The sequence below is a fragment of the Bos taurus genome, chromosome 14, assembly GCF_002263795.3.
Source record: "Bos taurus isolate L1 Dominette 01449 registration number 42190680 breed Hereford chromosome 14, ARS-UCD2.0, whole genome shotgun sequence".
NCBI lineage: Eukaryota > Metazoa > Chordata > Mammalia > Artiodactyla > Bovidae > Bos > Bos taurus.
The window spans coordinates 40,647,276-40,665,401 of NC_037341.1; the positions used below are offsets into that span (position 1 = coordinate 40,647,276).

The following is an 18,126-nucleotide window of genomic DNA, read 5'->3' on the forward strand; positions in this document are numbered from 1 at the left end:
TATATATTTAGAGTTAAATTTTATTTATCTTTAAAAATTTATTAAATTATAGTTGATTTACAGTGTTGTGTTAGTTTCAGGTGTACAGCAAAGTGATTCAGTTACACATGTCTTTACATTTTTTTCAGGTTCTTTTCCCATATAGTTATTACAGAAGATTGAGTAGAGTTCCCTGTGCTATACAGAAGGTCCTTGCTAGTTATCTATCTTACATATAAAAGTTTGTTTATGTTAATCCCAAGCTCCTTATTTATTCCTCCCCCACCCTTACTTCCCCTTTGCTAATCATAAATTTTTTTGAAATCTGTGAGTCTGTTTATTTTTTGTAAATAAGTTCATTGATATTACTTTTTAAAATGGATTCCAGTATGAGTGATATCATATGATACTTGTCTTTCTCTGTGTGATTTACTTCACTTAGTATGATAGTCTCTAGGTCTATCCATGTTCCTGCAAATGGTTATTTTGTTCTTTTTTATGGCTGAATAATATCCCATTGCACATAAGCATATTTTCATTATTCCTTTGGTCGATGGAGTAATGTTGATGTTGCTTCATGTCTTGGCTACTGCAAAGAGTTCTGCAATGAATATTGGGGTGCATGTATGTATCCAGAGAAAACCATAATTAGATATATTTTTATTATGAGGCTATAGTGATGGAAACTGATACCTAAGGAATCTAAATTATTAACAATTTGAAAATTTGTAGTTGTTGTTCAAGGGTTTTCCCAGTATCTCAGTAGTAAAGAATCTTCCTGCAAATGTAGGAGATGTAGGTTCAATCCTTGGGTTGGGAAGATCCCTGTAAATGGCAATCCACTCCAGTATTCTTGCCTGGGAAATCTCATCGACAGAGGAGCCTAGCCGGCTACAGTTCATGGGGTTACAAAGAACTGGACACGACTTACTGACTAAACAACAACAAAATAATTGTTGTTCAACTGTATTGAGATTTCATGGATATTTTGGTTCAGAGTTCAGTCAATGATTTTGTGTTTAAATAATATTATTGTACTTGTAAACACTTTCAAGACCATATATATATATATATATATTAGAATCTACTGTCCAGAAGACACAATTTAGAGTGAGTCAAGTCTGTGAGTCACCCCTCAGAAGAAAGGCTTTCAGAAGAAGTGTCTATCCAGGGACATATACACTGGATTTTACTAGTGAGAAATAGACTTTATTATGTTAAACACTGAGATTTTGAAGTTGTTTGTTACAAAATTCAACTTGTTGTGACTAATACACTCTCCAAATAGATAATATTTACTCTGTGTCGTAGAGAATGAAATTAAGTTAATTATGGAAAGGTGATAAAAATTACTTCTATGGAAGCTGAACATCTAGTTTAAAGTAGAGGAAATAACAAGTGCAAAGGACAAGAGAAGGGAGAGAGAATCAAGTGGGGCGAGTGGGGTTAGGTAAGTCTAGAGGAAATTTTTTCCATAATCTATAAGATAGCTGAAGATAGTATTAATTAACAAAGTATGAGTGAGGATGCAAATAAAATAATTGAACTTAAAGATGTTTTGAATATAAATTGAATGAATAAAACAGTATAAGAATAAAGTATAAGGGAGAAACACCCAAGTTTATTCTTGGCCACTTAGAAGCTGTGGGACTTTGGTTAAATGGTTTAACTTTTCTTAGGGGTCAATCTTCTCAGCTTAAAAAATATGTTTTCTTTAGCGGTTTTCAAATCTTTATGTCAGCAATAAATAAATGAATACAATAGTCTGCCATGAAGTCTCTTTGATTTAGAGAGTGAGGCTCCAAAGTCTCAAAGTCACCAACTCTTCCCATATTGCCTTTCTTTTTTTTCAAAATTAATTAATTAATTTTAATTGTATGCTAATTACTTTACAATATTGCTGTGGTTTTTGCCATACATTGATGTGAATCAGCCACATGTACATGTGTCCCCCATCCCGAAGCCCCCTCCCACCTCCCTCCCCATCCCATCCCTCTGGATCATCCCAGTGTACCAGCTTTGAGTGCCATGTTTCATGCATCGAACCTGGACTGGTCATTCTCTCAAATCTCCCCACGCTCACCTTCTTGCACAGAGTCCAAAAGTCTGTTCTTTATATCTGTGACTCTTTTGCTGTCTCACATATAGGGTCGCCGTTACCATCTTTCTAAATTCCATATATATGCGTTAATATATTGTATTGGTGTTTTTCTTTCTGACTTACCTCAAGCTGTATAATAGACTGCAATTTAAAGGAAATCTTGTTGCCTTTCTTTTAACTCACATTGATTCCTAAAAATAAACTCAAAATGGATTAAAGATCTAAACGTAAGACCAGAAACTATAAAACTCCTAGAGGAGAACATAGGCAAAACACTCTCTGACATACATCACAGCAGGATCCTCTATGACCCACCTCCCAGAATATTGGAAATAAAATCAAAAATAAACAAATGGGACCTAATTAACCTTAAAAGCTTCTGCACATCAAAGGAAACTATTAGCAAGGTGAAAAGACAGCCTTCAGAATGGGAGAAAATAATAGCAAATGAAGCAACTGACAAACAACTAATCTCAAAAATATACAGGCAACTCCTACAGCTCAACTCCAGAAAAATAAACGACCCAATCAAAAAATGGGCCAAAGAACTAAATAGACATTTCTCCAAAGAAGACATACAGATGGCTAACAAACACATGAAAAGATGCTCAACATCACCCATTATCAGAGAAATGCAAATCAAAACCACTATGAGGTACCATTTCACACCAGTCAGAATGGCTGTGATCCAAAAGTCTACAAATAATAAATGCTGGAGAGGGTGTGGAGAAAAGGGAACCCTCTTACACCGTTGGTGGGAATGCAAACTAGTACAGCCACTATGGAGAACAGTGTGGAGATTCCTTAAAAAACTGGAAATAGAACTGGAAATAGAAATCAAATTGCCTTATGATCCAGCAATCCCACTGCTGGGCATACATACTGAGGAAACCAGAAGGGAAAGAGACACGTGTACCCCAATGTTCATTGCAGCACTGTTTATAATAGCCAAGACATGGAAGCAACCTAGATGTCCATCAGCAGATGAATGGATAAGAAAGCAGTGGTACATATACACAATGGAGTATTACTCAGCCATTAAAAAGAATACATTTGAATCAGTTCTAATGAGGTGGATGAAACTGGAGCCTATTATACAGAGTGAAGTAAGCCAGAAGGAAAAACATAAATACAGTATACTAACGCATATATATGGAATTTAGAAAGATGGTAACAATAACCCAGTGTACGAGACAGCAAAAGAGACACTGATGTATGGAACAGTCTTATGGACTCTGTGGGAGAGGGAGAGGGTGGGAAGACTTGGGAGAATGACATTGAAACATGTAAAATATCATGTAAGAAATGAGTTGCCAGTCCAGGTTTGATGCACGATACTGGATGCTTGGGGCTAGTACACTGGGACGACCCAGAGGGATGGTATGGGGAGGGAGGAGGGAGGAGGGTTCAGGATGGGGAGCACATGTATACCTGTGGCGGATTCATTTTGATATTTGGCAAAACTAATACAATATTGTAAAGTTTAAAAATAAAATAAAATAAAAAAAATAAAATAAAAAAAAAAGGAATACTTGGGATCTGAGGAGCCAATGTGGGGGGGGGGGGGGGGGGGGGAGAGGGGGGTGGAAGTTAATCTCCTGGACCTTTATATTTGGTGTTATAGATACATCCCAAATTAAACTCATAATCATATTTCAAATCTATTTTTCCACATATTGTCTATTCCTCAGACTATATGCTCTCTGAGAGTTATCTTATCCATTCTCCATTCTTTCTTTTCCTTTGCAACTATCTACTAATTACTCTCAAATCTATTATCTCCCTCCCATATATTTCTTATGAGGTCTAGTTAACAGCATCAAAATGACCTACTAGCCCATCATACTTAGTAAATTAAACTGAATGCATAAACTCCATTTGCACACCTTCTTCTAATCTTTTATTTTCTCATTAGAATAAATTCCTTTAAACTGTATTGAGCTGTTCATTCAAACAACTTAGGTAAGTCTTAGAATCCTCTCCCTATCTCCTTTTTATCTCTTTTTCTCTTTTGTTTAAATGTCAGTGGTTAAGACCTCAACTTCAATTCCATGAAAAATATCTAGAGAGATACTATAGTGATTCAGTTCATCAATTAAATAATTATTGAAACCATGGAAAGTGATTAAATTAATCATGCAATGATGTATAATGAATGAGAAGACACTGGCCTGGGGAAATCTCTTATAAAGTTCATTTTAAAGACTAGAAAAAGAACAACAAGGAAAAAATCAATGAATAAATAAGCAAATAAATACATAAGTGTGGGAAAAGGAAACTGAAGGTATGAGGGGACCCATTTGAGTGTTAAACTACAATAACCTGGAAAGAGAGAGGTCAAAATTGTGAAATACTGTAGACAATAAAGCAGACAGGGAAATTTAGTAATAAAGAGAGGGTAGAAGTTCTTAATGAAATCCCTTGCTGATGATGTTCCAAGAACCCACAGGGACCTGGGCACTTCCCTCTGGAATGGGCTGAATTCCTAGAAGCATCATGAGCCTTACTTCAACTGTTGGAGACCAAAAGACACAAACTCAACCAAAAAGAATAAACAAACTAGGCCATGTGGCCCCTGTCCAGCAGGAAGGTGTTTCAGAAGAAACCTTTGGCCGCTTCACTCTACAGAATAAGGATGCAGAGTCTCTTAGAGAGGAATGAGGCAGTCTGGGACCTGGGACCATTTGTTGCAGAGCTGCAGTGCTTGTATCTGGACTTCTCCTGAGCAACAAAATACAAAGAATCTGTATGAAACTAAAAATAACTGCATGCATGTGCAGCTAAGGCAAATTCTGGACAAAGACACAAAGAGACCAAAAACCCAAAACTGCCAGTTTTGAAGAGCCAGAAGCAAAAATAGAGGGTGGAGAAGCAAAAGCAGGATGCTGCACACAACACTACCTATGGGTGGGCAAACTACCTAAGCCACCCTTCAGTCTGACTCCTGGACACATCCCTACCCTCCCTTCATATAAGGAACAAGCTTGCCTCCCCTCAGGTGACAAGCAGGGGAGCCTGCTTTTGTTCTTGCTCCCTCCCTACTGCAGCAGAGGCCACAATAAGACCTTGACTGGAAAAAAAAAAAGTCTATGCAAGAATTGGTGGCATTCCACACATGGCATTCATGTTTTATTGTGTTGAAAGGTGCACGGGGTATGAGGAAGGATTGGCACAGACACCTACCAAGAGTGCTGGCCAGGAAAGAGATGATAGCAATCACAGCCTTTCTGAGCCTCTGTTTTCTCTTCTGTTCAGTTATTACTGTTTGTTAAAAATGATTAAGGAAGCCAATTTAGATGTTATAAATACACTTAATTTAACACTTCATAAAACAGAAAGGAAGCTAAAAGGAAGAAGAGGAAGCTTTAAAAGATAAAGAATGAGGAAGAGAAGAATAGAAAATATCAATGATTGGGGCCACATTGTTAACTTTATTTAGGGTCAGAAGGCAATTGGCCATCCGGATAAATTGTGCTTCTGATTATGAGGAGCATTTACAGTAAAACAAAAGTTATCGAAATTTAGAATTACTAATGAAGGATCCCGGTAGGAGTAACTCCCTCTTGGGTCTACAAAGCTAATTCAACCTGTGATACATATTTGGTCTTCCTTACAGATTTTATGGGTAAGAATGAATTTATGGATGGTTCTAGAAACTTTTCAAATCATTTTTAAATTCCTGAAATATGTACCTCTTCTTTGTGCAGAAACAAATCTCACAAAAGTTAGCACGTTTTATAGGAATCTCCACACTGTTCTCCATAGTGGCTGTACTAGTTTGCATTCCCACCAACAGTGTAAGAGGGTTCCCTTTTCTCCTCACCCTCTCCAGCATTTATTATTTGTAGACTTTTGGATCGCAGCCATTCTGACTGGTGTGAAATGGTACCTCATAGTGGTTTTGATTTGCATTTCTCTGATAATGGGTGATGTTGAGCATCTTTTCATGTGTTTGTTAGCCATCTGTATGTCTTCTTTGGAGAAATGTCTATTTAGTTCTTTGGCCCATTTTTTGATTGGGTCGTTTATTTTTCTGGAGTTGAGCTGTAGGAGTTGCTTGTATATTTTTGAGATTAGTTGTTTGTCGGTTGCTTCATTTGCTATTATTTTCTCCCATTCTGAAGGCTGTCTTTTCACCTTGCTAATAGTTTCCTTTGATGTGCAGAAGCTTTTAAGGTTAATTAGGTCCCATTTGTTTATTTTTGCTTTTATTTCCAATATTCTGGGAGGTGGGTCATATAAAATTATCTAATTTTGAAGACTTTGACCTTTTTGAAGACAGGCAATGTCTTATTCATTTTTGTATCTTCAGACTTGAGCATGGTATTTATCAAGCTCAGTATTAAGAGCAAAATCAATGTCGATTGTGTTCCCCAAACTGAAGTTTGGTATGAAATTAAAATTCTATGAAAGTAAGTAATGGGTTAATATCTTTGTTTCCAGTCAAGATCCAAGAAACTGCTAAAAATAAAAGGCAGAAAGTTGGATGCCATTCAAAAATTTTATCCAGCACATCCTTCCTTTTCTCTTCTCCTGGAGATAGGACTGAGTAGTTTACTAAACCCAAAATTGGCTGCCATACTTCCAGTTTTCAGTTGTGAACATTTATTTTGGAAAAAGATGTCTATAGGAAGACACATAAGAGGCAGTTCCTCTCCTCTATCAACAAAGATAGCTTTCTATATCTAATGAACAAAAAACAGTTACAGTGTGTTTTAGTAATATTTTATAAAATTCCAGAATGATACTGTACTTGGTTTTTGCAGAATGGAGTTAAGAACCTCAAAACAGCCTCCTTCTATACAGCAGCTCTAATATGATGTAGAAAGTTACCAAGTTTGGAACTTTTGCAAAACCCTTAGAGTTCCCTGCTCTCAGATGTTATAGTACGTTCCCACTGATATTAATTAGAAATTAAATTTGGAATATGAGGAATCTTTAAATTTTCCTTTGCCTGACTTAATCTATTAGCTGTGTTGAGAAAATTTCCTTTGTGCTATATGGCACAGAATGGTATGGCCTAGGGAGGTATTGTTTTACCCATTAGAAATAGTCCATTAAACCAACGCAAATCCATAGCATTCCCTGGGAGAAGGAGTCAAATTTAAAGAACCTTTGTGGATTGCTTAGATTAAGAGAATCATAAGGGCCATGGTACATCAGAGTTCTTCAAAGCTCTGAATGATGGGTGAAATCATATACAATTTAGTATTACTTTCAGGTCCTGGCATTGCTCTAAGATCACCTCTTAAAGAGGCACCCCTGTCAGTGTCACACACGCTCCAGTTGTCCTTCAAACCAGCTGTGTGTTTACTATGTGTGTATACCAGTTATACTTCTGGTTCCTTTTGCGAACATGCCTGATCCAACTTATTTTCTCCAATCAATCACATCCTGGGATCCAATGTATAAATCCCATATCATATATCTTTGCATAACTGTTCTAAAGAATCTTATTTTATGTACTATTTGTGTTAGAATAGTGAACATTGTCATGTAAGTAAAAAATTTTGCATATAATAATGTGGTAAACCATCCAAGTGTCATATCAACTAAAACACCAAGTAAACCTAAAGAGAAAAAAAAGAAAAAACAGAAATAAAACCTCTTACACAAAATTGATATAATTCTTCACTTTAAAGAGGACCGATGCGGGTAGAAAACTGGGATTTTAGGGCTACCAAATTTTCTCCAAACTTGTTCCTGTCTTATTTTTCCCCTCTATTTTCTCTTATTGTTTTGTTTAGTTGCTAAGTCATGTCTGACTCTTTATGTTACTGTATGGACTGTAGTCCAACACCATGGACAGTAGACTGCCAGGCTCTTCTGTCCGTGGAATTTCCCAGACAAGAACACTGGAGTGGGTTATCCTTTCCTTCTCTTCTCTTTTTCTTAGGATCCCTCAGATGTGTAACTAGCTTTTTCTTTTTCTTTCCTTTTCTTTTTGTAAACCATGATGATAACTTTGAAACCAAGAAAAAAAAAAAAAAAGGTTAATTTGTGGATAACAGCCTTTGGGGATGTCATATTAAAATACTACTTAAATGTTTATAAAAAAGAATAGAAAATCAGAATGTTTCCTCCACAAGAGAGGAAAAGACATTTTAAGAGATAAGATGATGGGATATATTTTAAAGGAAGTTTAGCAGAGCTTATGTGATTTACTTTTCACCAACACAGTAACATCTCACTTCACATCTTTTAAAAAATGAGTCCAAAAATACTCTGTTTATAGACAATGATAGCTACTGATGCTGCTATGGCTCAAAAACCTTTTGCCATTTCTCTGCCCCATTTCCCTGGCCTTGGGTGTCTTTGCTCCCAACAGCCCACACGGACTATGCTTTATTAGAGACTTTCCCTCCTTCTACTGGAGTCACTTTCTATATGGATGCAGAGAGACCTGGAAGTGAGGGTGTGAGTTTACAGCACTCCACACTAACTTCCCTCAAGACAAACAACACTGAGGTATAATTTGCACTTCAGAGATCCTTTGCAAGATCAGACTGAAGCTAGCCTCTAAGAAAAAGACAACCTGAATCACTTCCTTGCTTGTTTTCCTCATTCTCCCTGTCTTTATTCTGTTCCTCTCAGTTCCTTACTAGTTTATCCTGGGAACGCTTCTTAATTTATCACTTGCATACAGATCCTTTTCTTAAGTCTATTTCTGGGGAATCCAATCCGAGGACAATCTTATGCAAAAATACTCTTGTACAATAATTTTCTTATTTTAGAATTTTCCAGTGAATGATCTCTTTGTGAGAGAAAATGCATATAGTCAATGAATTCATTAAATGTATATTTGTTGAGAAACTACTAAGTGTAAAGCACTGTAGTAAGAACTTTGCACATAGGCAAGAACAAGAGCTCTTCCTGCCTAAATTCTACTGACAGACAGATACAAGCATTAAATGAGTGATATACTTAAGAAGATACATAATTATTTCTATGAAGGATCTATGAAAGCAAACATAGGAGAGGGGTAAAATAGCCTGGACTATCAGAGGAAGTTTCCTTAAAGAAGTAATATTGAAACTGAAACCTAAAAATGACTAGGAGAAAATCACATGAGTAGGATGGGGGGATTTCTCCAAAGTGGAAAACAAAGAGTAAGTCTTAGGAGCAGGACAGAAGGCCAGCATGGCCCTGGTAGAGTGAACATTGGTGTGATATAAGGCAAGGCAGGTGGGCAGGTGCCAAATCATACATTTCCTCTGGCATATTAAGAATTTCTGTTTTATCCTAAAGGTAATGGGTAACCCTGAAGAATTTTAGGAAAAGTGCATGTGCTTAGTCACTCAGATGTGTCTGACTGTTTTCAACTCCAAGGACCATGGCCAGCCATGATTCTCTATCCATGGAAATTCTCCAGGCAAGATTATTGGTGTGGGTTGCCATGCCCTCCTCCAGGGAATCTTCCCACCCCAAGGATAGAACCCAGGTCTCCCACACTGCATGCGGATTCTTTACTATCTAAGCCACCAGGGAAGCCAAGGAAGAGAAGGGATATGATCAAAAAATTGCTTTGTTTAGAGGTCCTTGTTTAGTCTAAACTGAAACAAGAGCATAACGTCTTTGGGGGACGTCTAGGTACAATCTTCCCTCATAGCTTAGTCAGTATCTGCCTGCAATTCAGGAGACCTGGTTTTGATTCCTGGGTTGGGAAGATCCCCTGGAGAAGGAAATGGCAACCCACTCCAGCGTTCTTGCCTGAAGAATCCATGGACAGAGGGACAGAGGAACCTGTCTGGCTACAGTCCATGGGGTCGCAAGAGTCAGATACGACTTGGTGATTAAACTGCTACTACTAGGTACAATCTTTGGCTCTGATCTTGGCTTTGGCTGATGTTGCCAGAGGATATAGAGAAGTAAATGGTTGGATTCAAAAGACATTTTAACAGTAGCACTGAGTGGACAATTAGTTATAGACAGGAGAAGAGGAAAGTATCAAAAATCATAGTCCCATTTCTGTCACGAACACTTGGGTACATGTTCATGTTATCTAGGAGAATGTCAACCACAGGAATAAAGCTGCTTTGAAGGCCATAACAGATGCTAAAGATATTGATTATGTATTCCAATTATATCCAATATAAAAAAACACATATAAGTGAGAAACACCTTTAATCTCTGCATATAAATATAAACACATATGGGAATATTTTTAGTTTTTGATGAAATATTTAACTTGGTTATGACTTCATTACATCTGTGCTCATTCAAAATATATTTCTATATTCTGCGTATAGTTAGCCACCTAGAAAATGAAAAGTATATGAAGCTTTTCTGAAAAATATTGTAGGAAGAAGAAGGAAGGGAAGGAAAAGTGGGGAGATTTGCAAAGGAAAAGAAGGGAAAACAAAGAAAGAGGAATTAATGGAAAAAAGAATAAAGAAAGAAATAGAAAGTGGGAGGGATGGAAGGAAAGAAGAAAAGAAGAAAGGAAGGAGACAAGGATTTTTTTTCCCTATTAATTGTCACTGTCATATTTGACCTTCTACCAAGGTCATTCACCCACCTGTAATGAAGACAAATGTAATGTACTGGATTCTGCCTAGATGATGAAACAAATCCATTTTTTCATTTGACAGTTCAGACTTTTAATTTGGTGTTTCATCTTCAAAAAAGAAAGAAAGGTTGAATTGGGTTTGGTATGCTTGTAAATTTGGATTAAGGTTAGTCTGCTCTATTCTATAAGCAAAATAGCTTATTACTCTTGCAAACTTTAAGATGAGATCAAAGCAATACATTCTATTAACTAGACATTTTCCACTAAAGGTAAGTCATTTCTTGCTCCCAAGAGAATGCCTCAGAATAATTTAGAAAGAAAATTCTCCATGTTGCTCTGTATGAACGAGAAAAATCATACACATAGTGTAAGTACAATAGGAAATCTCTTCCATGTTTCTTGGTCCTGCAGTGTGGATTTTGTAGGGTGATATGTAGAACTCTCCACATGGCATTATAATTGAAACGTTGTATGTTACAAGATTCCGTTTTTCATCTCCCTTCCATAATAGTCACTCTTTAATCTTTTTTCCCCCCTTCTGTTGCCTCATTTTGCCTTCTCAGAGTATTACGCATGCTGAATACCATTATTACTTTTGGTTATTAACTAGGGATGGATTTGGAAAAAGTAATTTTGTGCCAGCTTGATGCAGCAGAATAAGCTGTCAAACATCATAGCTGGTGACAGTGTGCTGTCCTTCTGTGAAGCTGCAGCACAGTGTGTGTTATAGCTGGGAGGTTATAGGTAATCAGAGAGGATTACTGAAGGCAGCTTTATTAAATATCTGTGGAGGTCTACTGTGGCTGCGACCAGATAATATGAGCTTCCAATATGAAAACAGGAAATTATTAATAAACTGGATTGGCTGTTCTGAATGCCCTTGCAAAAGTTTATCTAATTTTACTTTCCAGGGAGATGAATGTCAAGTATTAGATTTATTATTATTTAAGGTGTAGGCCTTTTATACTTTGAAGTGATTCTCTTTTAATTTGTTATATTTCCCTGGATGTTTGATGATATTAACATTGTTTAAACCAGGATGTTTCCATTCTCATTTTCTAGTAAGTAAATTTTGACAGTTCAGAGTAGAGCAGGTTTCATGTATTCTTTCTGATGGTATATGATAAAATATGGCTTACCAGGAGACTTAAATATATAAGTAGGCAAGATGTTTTTCCATGTTGGAATAAAGCATTTTATAAGCTTGTGTCCAATACAGTTCTTTAATCTTTTTTCGTGAAAATTTTCAAAAGCAAAAAAAAAAAAGTCAGTTTGTTCTGTCTTTTAAAGGATCCTTTCATTTATGGCAGAAGAAACTGTTGATTTATTTTTGTTTAATTGCAGCACAAAATAATAAGGCATAGCATTTGAAGAACTCCTACAACTGCTCTGATGCACCTTCGTCTATTCAGGAATGTGAGAAAGGCAGCACCTTATGTTTAACACTGTGAAGTTTGACAAGCATTGAAACAAAAAAGGAAGTGTAAATTTTACTAATCAAAACATCTGTACGGTGCAGCCATTTACATTTTCCTATTAAGACATGAGAGAAATGTTAATTTTAGACGACTCTTTTTATGACCTATAATTACTGTCATTAAGAAAGCTCTGGAGACTTACAGGGGGCCTTTGACTGAAATACAGTTTGACATGTTCTATAATTAATGCTGAATTAACGTGCTACATGAAGTGCCTTTGGAAAAAAAAAAAAGGCTTCTTTTTCTCAAAGAGAAGTCAAAGAAATTATATTACAGGCATGCCCACCAGCACAGCAGTATTTCAACATATATTTTTGAGCCTGTGAAAAGCTGACTTCTCAGGTACTTTAAAATGAGTATTAAAACTTTCTTTCGGTTTAGGTAGGATATGTATACAAAGGAAAATGTATTTGTTTCCAAGTTCTTTCTTTCATATTCTAGATGAAAAATTAATACATTAAAGTATTAAAAGATGTTTGCCCCTTGGAAGAAAAGATATGACCAACCTAGACAGCATATTAAAGAACAAAGATATTACTTTGCTGACGAAGGTCCGTCTAGTCAAAGCTATGGTTTTTCCAGTTGTCATGTATGGATGTTAAGAGTTGGGCCATAAAGAAAGCTGAGCACTGAAGAATTGACGCTTTCAAACTGTGGTATTGGAGAAGACTCTTGAGAGTCCCTTGGATTGCAAAGAGATCAAATCAGTCAATCCTGAAGGAAATCAATCCTGAATATTCATTGGAAGGACTGATGCTGAAGCTGAAACTCTGATGCTTTGGCCACCTGATGCAAAGAACTGACTCATTGGAAAGGGCTCTGATGCTGGGAAAGACTGAAGGCAGTAGGAGAAGGGGATGACAGAGGATGAGATGGTTGGATGGCATCACCGACTCAATGGACATGAGTTTGAGCAAGCTCTGGGAGTGGGTGATGGACAGGGTAGCCTGGCGTGCTGCAGCTCGTGAGGTCACAAAGAGTCGGACATAATTGAGTGACTGAACTGAGCTGAACTGAAGTTTGATCACTTTTGATATACTAAGAACACTGAGAAAACTGAAAAAAGAGAGAAAATTTGATCATAAAATGCACAATTAGTGCTTCTAGTGTAGTAATTCTAATGCTTTCTTACAAGAGTGTTACTGTAATCTTTTTCTAGAATATAAGATACATGAGGGCAGGTGATATTGTCTTTAAATCCTTTATAACTAGAATTTGGATGACATCTACTGGGTCCTTAAATTTGGTGAATGAACTAAAAGAGTAAGGAATATAATAATACTATTTCAAAAAAAATACTATTTTGATATTTTGAAAGATCTTCTCTACACTACTGTAATATTCAATATGTTTTTGAAGTCCCTGACAAGAAATGTGATATAACATCTTCCGTAGGTGGGGTTTTGTGTTTGTGTGATATGAAAAAAGACAAATGATTTTTCAGAATAAACTTTAAAATGAAAACTGCTCAAATTAATTAAAAAGGAAAATCTAATTTTTGGGTAAAAGCACATTTTGTGGTAGTTCTAATAATTTTACATTAGCCATACTCAAAAAGAGTGAAACTGTAAAATATCCTTGAGGACATTTCCAGAGAGTATCTTAAACAATTTCATTCCTAATAATATTTTAAATAAAGATAATTATCAAAATTCCTTGGAATCAAAACTCAACATTATTTTCCTTATAATTTTAATTACACTACTATTAAGATTTTTGTTTAATGTTTATTATATTACAAAGCTGATGTTCTGAGGAAGACTGGAAATAACGTATCCTCTACCAGAATCCACTTCTAAGTTTACTACACAGAGTCAGCCTCAGGGGACAGTTAATACACAAAGCATTAAAATACTTCTAGGTCAAATTCCTAATATTGACTTTGCTATTGGTTTTCTTGGTGGCTCGGACAGTAAAGAATCTGCCTACAGTGTAGGAGAACTGGGTCAGGAAGATCCCATAGAGAAGGGAATGGCAATGCATGCTGGTATTCCTGCCTAGAGGATTTCCTGTACAGAGAAGCCTGCCTGTCTATAGTCCATGGGGTCACAAAGAATCAGCCATGACTGAGCGATTCACACTTTCACTTCCCTGGTGACTCAGTGGTAAAGAATCTGCCTGCTAATGTAGGAGACATGGGTTTGATCCCTGGGTTGCAAAGATCCCCTAAACAAGGGAATGGCAATCCACTCCAGTATTCCTGCTGGGGAAATCCCATGGACAGGGGAGCCTGGCAGGTTATAGTCCCTGGGGTTGCAAAAGAGTCAGATATGACTTAGCTCATAAAAACAACAACAATTTTTGGTTTGAAAAATTAGATGTCTCAGATTATTTTGTTGTTGGAAAATTTCCCAGAGTAGCTCAGCGCCTGAACTGATTCCTCCTTGCAATAGAAGCAGGACTGGACTAATCTGCTGTCAGTTAAAAAACAAAAAAAAAAAATGCATGACACAAAATAAATAAAGAAAAACCAAAACAACAACAAGAACAACAACAAAAAACCCCAAACAAAAGGATATCCAAATAGCCTCAGTAAAGGCAAAAGGGACTCTGACATATTTTAAACCAAAACAAAAATCTATGATAAACCCCCAAAGGAATCTCTTCTTCAACTCCTGCTTCTGTGTGAGCAAATGTTTGTTTTTATTAAAATTGGCTTAGAAAAAATGTCATAATAAATATGTGTAATCATATTGGACAGAGAGCTATTATTCTCAATCTGGAAAGCACACTCTCATGAGTTCTAAAATAATCTGCATTCAAATGAGATGTGTACATGAAAATACAAGGAAATAGCTTGCATATATACAAAATTAGAAAAGGAAACCCAGATTTGCAAAGTATAGGCAATCAAAATTAAGGAGCATGTAACAATGCTTTTAGATTTAAATTTTACTTATCACTGGGTATTAAAATTGTTCAAACCTTTGAAGAAAATTTTCCATAAAAGTTTCAATTATTCTTGTTTTGATTGCTATTGTAGTTAAACTCTATATTGTTTGGGGCAAAGGAATATCTAATTTTTCATGTTGGGATATTAATAGGGACCTATAAGATATATTTGAAATGCCCTAGTTTATTGTTTCCTTCCTCATTTTTTGTCAGAAATTAAGCTCAAATTTTTTTCTTTTTGATCCATCCAGGAAAGAGAGAAGGAAAAATATCACTCCAGTCAGAATGAGCACAGTGAACTGAAGTTAAATACAGTATATTTTATTTTGGTAAGCAGCTTTTGCTACTTCCTTTTGGGAAATAAGAAAATGAAAATAAATAAATAAATAAATGATAGATCCAGTCCTTTCCTGGGCCTCTTTTTTGTATTTCACAAACGTCTCTCATTTGCTTGTGAGCTTCTGGAGGATGAGGGTCATGTTCTGTTCCTTTAAGAATTCTAAATGTAACCTTGGTGTTGATACAGCCCCATCCCAAGTTCTAGGTGAATGCCATTGACACAGACATTAAGTCTGGGAACTAAGTTTCCTTCATATAAGAAATGAGGATACAGCTGGTCTTTGCAAAACTTTGATGTCTTCTCTGAAGAAAATAAACAGATGTAAAAAGTGCAACTGTGGAAAGAATAGAAATACATAATGTTTTCTTCAAAAGGTGAATGATGTATGAATGAATGCCTGTGTGTGTGTGTGTGTGTGTGTGTGATTGAAGCAACCACTGAATAAATGATATGTTAAATACATTGCTTGTGGGCTATGATTAAAATAAAAAGTTTCTCTGAAATTGCTGTTACCTCAACAATAAAAATCCTAAAGTGTTTTCAAGTGCCAAATTAGAGTCTCTACTTAGCAATTAGAATATATCCAGTCCAATATATTCATCAACATTTTATTTTTAGTCAAGTTAAAAGCTTATTACCTCTTTAAACCATGATAAGGTTGTAACTGGGGGTGTCTTTCTAGAAGGAGTGTGTTCAATGATGTCAACTCTCCCTATTCATTTCCTCCCTTTCCCATGGCAGCAATGAGGTAGGAGAAGGCTGGAGAGGTCGGGGATAGAACTGAAGTTTTTATTTTCTAGATGACTTCACACTTCCAGACCTTGAAGTTGATTAAGGTGACCTTTGTCCTTTTTGAGGGCATTTGTGGAAAATTCAGAGTCCATCACCAGAGGATACATTTGAAGCCCTCTTGACTCTAATCCAGTGTCACTCCTGAACGACTTTGCAGTCCCTGTGTGGCCCAGGCTCTCTTCTTAGGTGGGGCACAATGATGGTGTGCAGGTCTATTAATGCTGCCATTTCTGGCCTACTGCTTTCCCAAGGGTGAGTCAGGCACCATCCTTTCTCCCTGGCCCCACCTAGGTTTAGTGGGCCCAGAGCAGATTCTTTCCAGGGGCCTGTGAATGCCCTTTCACAGAACTTAAGGTAAAGGATGTGGAGCCTTCAACCCTCTCTACTTTGGAGAAGGTGATGGCTTCATTTGTCAGTTTCTCTCCAAAGATGTGGCTTTACAACTCTCTCTCAAGTACTGTGGTGTGGTGGTTTAGTCACTAAGTCATGTCCGACTCTTTGCATCCCCATGACTGTAGCCTGCCAGGCTCCTCTGCCCATGAGATTTCTCAGGCGAGAATACTGGCGGGAGTTGCCATTTCCTTCTCCAGGGGATCTTTCCAACCCAGGGATCGAATCCTTGTCTCTTATGTCTCCTGCATTGACAGGTGGGTTCCTAAGCGCTAGTGCCACCAGGGAAGCCCTCTTCCAACTATAATCCTTCCTTATTTTCCTGATATGACCCACGGTCCCACAGTTGCAAAACTCATCATTTGTCCCTATAGTAAATTGTGCATTTCAAACCGTCTACATTTTTTTGTTTTCTCTACAGTGTCTCCCATTTTCTTATGTTACAACTTCATTGAAAGAGATGTGCATGCATGCTAAGTCCCTTCAGTCATGCCTGATTTTTTGTGACTCTGTGGACTGTAGTCAGCCAGGCTTTTCTGCCCACAGGATTCTCCAAACCAGAATACTGGAGTAAGTTGCAAGAGAGGTGAGAGGAAGACAATTAAGTTGGTAAGTATTTGGAAGAGAGAATGAAATATTTGGCTATGTTTCTAAACAGTGAAACTATTTCATCAAATAAAATCTGACTTTTGTTCAAAAAAGGAAAGAAGAATTGTATTCATTGAAGTTGGAAAGCTTGATAGGTGAATCTCCTTCCTTCTCTCTCCAATTCTCTGCCCTTGAAACAATTCTTTCTACAGAAACCACTGGATATGAGAGTGTATGTGGAAAGACCTCTCTCTCCTAAAGGCCATACATGATTCAGGACAAATAGAAGGTTTATTCTAAGGAAGACTAAAAATCAGATAAATGTTGAGGAGAGACTAAAGAGTATGAAAACAATTAGGAAACAATAAAGTGACCCCAGAAAAGACAGAAAGAAAGTATATAAAGGGGCATTAATAGTGATTTAGTTAGCTTGTTAGGTAGGTAGTTGTTAGAAGAGCAAAATAACATAAGCTTTTTCTTGTATTTCTTCTGTTTCTTCTTCTTGAGGAGTAGCAGCATGGTTTATGGCTATATCTTTGTAGCTCCAAAGGCATGTCTTACTCTTCTTCCCCCTTTGTCTCCATGGAAATGTTTACTTTCAATGTAATTCTATTAACACATTACATGTTAGCAGAGAATTTAATGCAGATTTTGAGAAGTGATAGATTCATGATGGGATCCAGTTACTAAAATTTGACCACATCATCTCCTCTATCTTCAAACATGCTGCCAATTTTCATTCTTTCGCTTTTTAATGAAAAATAATTACTGAAGAATATCATTATTTCTTCTGTAAGAATGAGGCTTGGAAGATTATAGGGATTTTTCAAATAATAACAGCTCTTGGGCTCTGACTTTATTTCCATATCTCATAAATCTAAATGTACCATTTTTGTTAGCTATTTTTTTCTTTTTTAACAAAGGTATATATGTGAACTCAATATTTGGAATATGATTCCAAAATTTTATGTGTATTTCACATCAACTGCATCTTTTTTCCCTTTTATCTTTTGACCACTTCTCCCATTTCCACATCCCCCACCTTCTCCCTGAGGCA

At 36.7% G+C, this 18,126-nt stretch overlaps 1 long non-coding RNA gene across 1 annotated transcript in view; it reads left to right on the forward strand.

The window, feature by feature from the left end:
* Positions 1–16,837, forward strand: part of LOC132342161 (uncharacterized) — a 74,938-nt gene extending 58,101 nt beyond the window's left edge. The window contains exon 3 of the long non-coding RNA XR_009490410.1: positions 15,211–16,837. This is a non-coding gene — a long non-coding RNA (uncharacterized lncRNA). The remainder of the gene's footprint in view (positions 1–15,210) is intronic.
* Positions 16,838–18,126: the final 1,289 nt, after the last annotated feature.